Genomic DNA, 6,000 nt, shown 5'->3' on the forward strand with positions numbered 1-6,000 from the left:
GTATGGTTGCCTCTCGTGAGTCCCCTGCTGGGAACTGGCCTGCAACCCAGGCATGTGCCCTGACTGGGAATCGAACCGCGATCGTGTGGTTTGCAGGCCCGCACTCAATCCACTGAGCTACACCAGCCAAGGCTCATTAAACTTCTTTATGTACCAGGCACTCTGCTAGACACTGGAAATTAAATTATGAATGAAACACTATTCTTACCCTCAAAGAGCTTTCTGTTTAGTAGAGGAAAGAATCATAGATAACAGCAAATGAGTGATAGGTGTGATTATAACAGAGGTAGGTACATCCTGTTATGCAAGTTTAAATGAAAGAGTGATCAGCTCAACTAATCAAATAGCTAAAATTCATAAAGACTCATATAAACACTAGTTTAAAAGTATAACTCCCATACATCATGCATATTGATAAGAACTCTGCTTATTTTGAGAGCAATAATTCTTTTTTCCTTTTTATTGAATTTATTAGGGTGACATTAGTTAACAAAATCATACAGGTTTCAGGTGAACAATTCCACAACACATCTGTACACTGTATTATGTGTTTACCCACCCAAGTGTCCTTCCATTACTATTTATCCCCCTCTATGCTTTCCTTCACCTCCCCCGTATCCCATCTTTCTGGTAATCCCCATACTATTGTCCATGTCCATGAGTTTTTCTTTTTTCCTTTTTTTTCTCAATCCCTCCACCCCCAACACCACCCCTGCCCAACAGCTGTCAGCCTGCTCTCAGTCAATAGGTCTGTCTCTATTTTGCTTGACATTTCATTTTGTTCATTAGTCTACATATGAGTGAAATCATGTGGTATTCTCTTTCTGTGACTTGCTTATTTCACTTAGCATAGTGCTCTCCAGGTCCATCCACACTTGACAGCAATAATTCTTTATCTTTACAAAAAAAAAACCTTACTCATATTTCAAGAGATACAAGGAACAGAGAATTAAAGTTAAAAAGTACCAAATGCTAATCAAGATCTTTGTAAAGATGTACCAAACATTAGTCAAGATCTTTGCCTATATGAACTCATTCCAACCTCACAATAACCCTATGAAGTACTTCTTCTCTTATCCCCATTTTACAGATGGGGAGTCTGAGATTAACTTGACCATCGTCTCACAGATAGCAAAACAAAATGCTGGGACTTGAACCTACGGAATCTAGTTCTAGAGTCCCCTCTCTTAACCACTATATTAGACATCCTCTCTAAGGGTGGTGACGATAATGGAACAGCTAATAACAAGTGCTCTGTGACATGCATTCTTACTTATTCTTACAGCAGCCCCCTGAGGAAAAGTCATCCTTCCCATTTACAGGAGAAAACTAGTACTGGCCAGGTTTGAAACTTGCCAAAGGCGAAACAACCATCTAAGGATGGCAGTAAAATTCAAACTCAGGTAGCCTGGCTCCTGTGCTATGACGATTCTGACCGATTCAGTCTTGACCTCATGAAAAAGGCCACATGATAAAATTTATTGAACAATTCAAAAAAGCTTTATATAACTCTTCCTGAAATACTTTGCAAGGTTTGGGGGCTTACGACAAGCATTTCCTTACAATAGCATTTGCATTTGAGTCAACTTTACTACTTTGGGCTGTTCATAAACCCATTTCTGCTCTTTAAAAAGAAATCTATCTGTAGAAAAATGACAGATTTCAGTAGAGGAACAGTCTATTCTTTAAAATTGAATTTAGTAACAACTTTTTCTGATTAGTCTGAAAGAGAAGGAGAGAATGAACTACTAACAGGCCTTTCCTGTACTTTAATATTTCAAAACCTGTTTGGTTTAGCCTAATTTGAATCTTGTGGACAACTAGACCAGAACTTGATTCAAAAAGAGCAATACCATTTTAAATAGGCTGAATTCTCAAAAGTGACCTCAGAAGCCAATTCAGAGTAACTACTTCTCATAATTTTTATTTTTATCTCCAATTAAATACTAAAGATGCATAAGGCAAGATTCTCACAAAGTGTATGTGGGCAAGCGCGTATACTTCTGAGCTACCAACAGTCAAGAAACCATACTAAAATTTTATAAATTCTGTAGCATGACACTGCTTAAGAGCAATCAAGAATACAAAAGAGGGATATCAAAAGAAAAAATACCTATTTTTATCCCTAACACACTCCACTGGGCCCAGTGACTGAGAAATAAAAAATTCTGTGTTGTAATCTCTTGCTAGGAAAAAGTGAACTACAGATGAAGTGTGAAGCTGGATTTTCATTTACCTTGCTTTCCTCCAACAGGTTCAAAGACTTCATAACCTTTACTTTAATACTGAATCCATATTCTTTTCAAAAAAGAAGCTATAAAACTATTTTAAAATAAAAAGAGTAAGCTACACCACTAGGCAACCTGTCTTCCCTTGCTCTATTACCACACACTCAAACTATAAATACCTTTGTCTTGCCTTTATTAAATAAAAGTTTAACTTTGATTTGGAGGAAAATGTACCCATTAGCCATTTTACACTTTTTGCAGGTCATAGAGTCTATCAGATCACATTGCTGACTATTACAGTTCACCAAGCATCCTAAAGACAGAAAGCATGCCATTACCGCTCATTTTATAAGCGTTATAATGCTCCGATGGTGGAAGTCTGGCAATACCTAGAAATACAGCAGGGCTGGTGAATAAGGAGTCGAGGGGCGGAGGAAGAGAGAGCTACGGAGGGAGGCAGCCGCCACCTCAAATCCACGCGGGACCAGGAGCCTTCTTCCCACAATGTGATCCTTGCCCTCCCCAAAGTGGACGACTACAATATCTTTCCATACCCCTGCAAGATCCCACACAGTACTCACCCTTCCGCCAAGAAGTCGCCAGCAGGTCTAGCTCCGAGACGGGTCGGGGTGGCAGCAAGGGAGGGGACGTCTGGGCTGTGGGTGGGGGGTGTCTGTGCGTCACTCCAGTGTAGGACCGTGAGTTCGAGGGGTGGGAGCCGAGAGGAGCAGGGAAATCAAGTCACGGCCGAAAGAGGAGGAGAAACGGGGTGGGGGTGGAGAGCCCCCTCCCTAAAATAAACTCCCCAGCCCCTGCGACCTTCTGGCCCAGGGAAAAGAAATAAAATCGGGGGAAATAATAAACTGGTAAATAAACCTCTAAAACGATGAGAAGAGAGGAACAGACTTTAATTTAAACGGGGGAAACTGATCAAGGGCTGGAGGGGAGATAGAGAGAAGTGGCTCTGGGTCTATCCCATGCCTTTGCAGTCCCCAACCAGAGGAGGAGGCTGGCTGAGGGGAAGTTGCAGCGGCTCTTGAGGAGGAGGAGGCGGAGGAGGTTACACCGTAACAAGTATAGACAGACAGCCATGGATCAGAGGGGCGCTGCGAGCAGGGGCGGCCGTGGCGGGGTGAGCGGTGGTGGCGGTAGCACCGCCAGCTCAGCTCGCTCACGACATTTAATTGGATTGATGGGTTGTGCAGTGACTCACAGACTTTACAGAGTCGTACAGCAGTCCCCGCCCATCTGGACAGGGGAGATGCGGCGGGGACCCGCCGGGGGAAAGGGGTCCGTGGAAAAGCCGGGAGGGGAGGAGGTGACTGGGAGGGCGAGGCTTTTGGGGCGGGCAACGAAAAGGACTCACCCAATGGTGAAGCCTGCTGCTTCGACAGGCGTGACCATTGGCCAATAATAGCACGGCTCAATAGGCGGCTGGCTTCGCCCCTATCCCAATGAGTCTACTAAGGACACTGCTGCGAATGAGGCGGGGGAAGTGGAGTGGGGGGTGGGGTGGGGAGAGGGGGTGGACGTTGAAGTAGGGGTGGAGGGAAAGATGAGGCGCCGGAGACCCACGGAGTCACTCTCCTCGCCTCGCTTCAGAAGTGCACCTTCCGCCAATCCTAGGACCGTATGGGGGTGATGGACACAAATGTGTGACCAATTAGGAAAAGAAGGTCCCCTCAGTGAGACAGAGGGGAAGAAGTAGGCGGGCCAATGCCCTCCCCTCCCTCCTGCGTCGTCCCGATCCCCCCTCCAGCCGGGTTCGGGTCAGTCACGCAAATAACAGTGCGAGGGCTAGGACCGACAAACGTGCGGATGGGGGGACTGGGGGGGGGGGGTGCGGGCAGCGCGCTGCTGGGCTGCTGGCGATGTGACAGCGATAGGAACTGGCTGTGTTGCCGACACCGTGCCGGCAGGAGGAGGCGGCGGTGGCGGCAGCAGCGGAGGCTGGCTCCTTAGCTTGCAGGCTGCTGTGTTGCCTGCTGCTCCTGCGGCTGCTCAGCCTCTGCCTTGAGCTGCCGGGGAGCCCCTGCGGCCAAAGTCCGCAGCCGAGGAGCAACCAATTTCGAGTGAATCAGATCAAAACTTTGCCCACCTCCATGCAGTGCCCACTCTTAGAGACAGCTCCGTGTGACGTCCTGTGGGGGCTGTGCCCTGGGATCTGAGGAAGCTGGAAGCCAGAGACAGGAGGCTTGGCAATGGCATTTGTATCTTTGGTTGCCTGTTTTCTGGGGAAGTCAGCATAGGGTGCGGACAGGTTGGAACAGCTCCTTAATACATACCATTTCTTGATTGAGTTTCTGGAAAAGGCACTTCTTAACCAGGCATAAGCGAAGCTGTATGGGCTTTGCTTGTTAAATGTATGTATGTACCTTGCTCCCTCCAGCACCACTCTCCAATTCTCTGCCCACCCTCCTCAGCTGGTACCTAATGGCAATGCTGAGGAGCACTCACTCTTAGATCTTTGCTCATTCCCAAGAACTATGGCTTTTCGCAATTGCTTGCCTATGGTCCAGTAATCATTTTACAGACTTTAACCCTTTCCACGTACGCATGTGTACGTGGAAGTAATTACCAATAAACTTTAATAGAAATGTGCACAAAAGCAGTTAAACTGCAAAAAATCCACCTTCTTTCCCACAAGGTGCATTTCTGCACTTGAAATTTACAATTGCTACCTATCAAGAAACCAAGGATAGGCAATTAATACCGCACCTCTACAAAAAGATTTTCGAAATGCCTTAGAACACCCATTGTCCATTTGCCACAGACAAGTCAACTAGAAAGAACTAGGATCTAGTTGAACGAGATAATGATATTGATAATGATATTCTAGTTGAACAAGATAATGATATTTTTTCATAATTGTAAGATCAAAACCTATAATGGTCTGGAATTCAGAGGAGAACATGAAGGTGTACTCTGGTCATATTGAATCTTTTCTTGATTGTTGTCATTTTAGGGTATGATTCTTCCTCTGAGCTGTAGCTGTGACACTCCACCTGACACTTTTGCCTCTTCCCTTTCTGATTTTAGCCCTACTCCATGATTTCAGTTTGTAACCCTGAGTCCACCTGAGAAAATGAGCTGCGCTGCAAACTTTTTGTAGTACCTAGTTTGTGTATGTGTTGTCCTTCTGTGTGTTGAAATTCCTCTGGAATTCAGCAGTGCAAGGAGGCCAGTGTCCTCACCCCAGGACACAGTGATCCACAGAAGGTGAATGTTGCTCCCCTTGCCAGGTCACCACATGATAATCCAGACAAACTAAATCCCTCATATGGAAAAAAAAATAACCTTTCTTTCTAATATGAACTATTGTATGTACTACTTTTAAGAATGTGCTAATGATACATTTTAGAGAAAGCCTTTTTCTTGTTTCTTCCACTGTGAGGTCATTTTGTGGCTCAGGTGAATATAACTGGTGAGAATGTTATCTTACTATGGAGGGTACTTGAAACACAAAAGATTTTGAGTCTAGACATACACTAAAATCTTTCTAAAGGCTCTCTGGATACTCAGGGTTAGCATCCTGTGGTAGATGTTGCCCATTTGTCATTTGTTATTGGCACACCTCCAGTCCCACCTATGTGTCACTTTCTAATTCTCCCTCTTCTAGTATTTTTTAATGGTCATCCAAGGCCTACTCAGACTCCTGGATCTGCTCTTAGAATCATTATTTCTGTAGGCTGGACCTACACATCTGCTTTTTAAACAAATACCCTGGGTGAGTTAAATAAATATCAAAGTAAATTGTTGGCTTTGAGAACCC

The 6,000-nt window shown here is 45.0% G+C and overlaps 1 protein-coding gene across 1 annotated transcript in view; it reads right to left on the reverse strand.

Annotated features, from left to right (window-relative positions):
* Nucleotides 1-3,510, reverse strand: part of SERTAD2 (SERTA domain containing 2) — a 128,218-nt gene extending 124,708 nt beyond the window's left edge. The window contains exon 1 of the mRNA XM_037048042.1: nt 2,810-3,510. The gene's annotated coding sequence lies outside the window, so the exon portion shown is untranslated. The remainder of the gene's footprint in view (nt 1-2,809) is intronic.
* Between the last annotated feature and the right edge of the window lie 2,490 nt (nt 3,511-6,000).

The sequence above is a fragment of the Sturnira hondurensis genome, unplaced genomic scaffold (genome assembly GCF_014824575.4).
Source record: "Sturnira hondurensis isolate 20B ecotype Veracruz unplaced genomic scaffold, ASM1482457v3 Scaffold0006413, whole genome shotgun sequence".
Lineage (NCBI taxonomy): Eukaryota > Metazoa > Chordata > Mammalia > Chiroptera > Phyllostomidae > Sturnira > Sturnira hondurensis.